The sequence below is a fragment of the Neophocaena asiaeorientalis genome, unplaced genomic scaffold (assembly GCF_003031525.2).
Source record: "Neophocaena asiaeorientalis asiaeorientalis breed wild unplaced genomic scaffold, Neophocaena_asiaeorientalis_V1.1 scaffold40, whole genome shotgun sequence".
Classification (NCBI taxonomy): domain Eukaryota; kingdom Metazoa; phylum Chordata; class Mammalia; order Artiodactyla; family Phocoenidae; genus Neophocaena; species Neophocaena asiaeorientalis.
Genome location: NW_020185335.1, coordinates 5,025,235 through 5,026,654, shown reverse-complemented (window position 1 = coordinate 5,026,654; position 1,420 = coordinate 5,025,235).

Sequence of the window (1,420 nt, the reverse complement as noted above, 5' to 3'; positions counted from 1 at the left end):
AAATCACAGCAAGATCCTTTTTGACCCACCTCCTAGAGAAATGGAAATAAAAACAAAGAAATGGGACCTAATGAAACTTAAAAGCTTTTGCACAGCAAAGGAAACCATAAACCAGACGAAAAGAGAACCCTCAGAATGGGAGAAAATATTTGCAAATGAAGCAACTGACAAAGGATTAATCTCCAGAGTTTACCAGCTGCTCATGTAGCTCAATATCAAAAAAACCAAACAACCCAATCCAAAAATGGGCAGAAGACCTAAATACACATTTCTACAAAGAAGATATACTGATTGCCAACAAACACATGAAAGAGTGCTCAACGTCACTAATTAGAGAAATGCACATCAAACTAAAATGAGGTATCACCTCACAGCAGTCAGAATGGCCATCATCAAAAAATCTACAAACAATAAAGGCTGGAGAGGGTGTGGAGAGAAGGGAACCCACTTGCACTGTTGGTGGGAATGTAAATTGATACAGCCACTATGGAGAACAATATGGGGGTTCCTTAAAATACTAAAATAGAACTACCATATGACCCAGCAATCCCACTACTGCACATATACCTGGAGAAAACCATAATTCAAAAAGAGTCATGTACCACAATGTTCATTGCAGCTCTATTTACAATAGCCAGGACATGGAAGCAACCTAAGTGTCCATCGACAGATGAATGGATAAAGAAGATGTGGCACGTATATACAATGGAATATTACTCAGCCATAAAAAGAAACAAAATTGAGTTATTTGTAGTGAGGTGCATGGACCTAGAGTCTGTCATGCAGAGTGAAATAAGTCAGAAAGAGAAAAACAAATACTGTATGCTAACGTATATATATGGAATCTAAAAAAAATGGTCTGAAGAACCTAGGGTCAGGACAGGAGTAAAGATGCAGACATAGAGAATGGACTTGAGGACACAGGGAGGGGGAAGGGTAAGCTGGGACGAAGTGAGAGAGTGGCATGGACTTATATACGCTACCAAATGTAAAACGGATAGCTAGTGCGAAGCAGCCGCATAGCACAGGGAGATTGGCTCGGTACTTTGTGACCACCTAGAGGGGTGGGATAGGGAGAGTGGGAGGGAGACGCAAGAGGGAGGAGACATGGGGATATATGTGTATGTATAGCTGATGCACTTTCTTATAAAGCAGAAACTAACACACCATTGTAAAGCAATTATACTCCAATAAATATGTTTAAAACAATGTTCAGATATGATGAGAATGTCTCATCAAATAGAAAATAACAATAAGAAAATAGAACTTATTTTTTAAAAAAGAGATGCAAACTCTGGAGTTGAAAAGTATAACAACTGAAGTTAAAAACTCACTAGAGAAAAGAGAATGTCAAGAGAATAAGAGAAAAGCCCCATACTGAGAGAAAATATTTGCAAAAGACTCATTTGATAAAGGACTG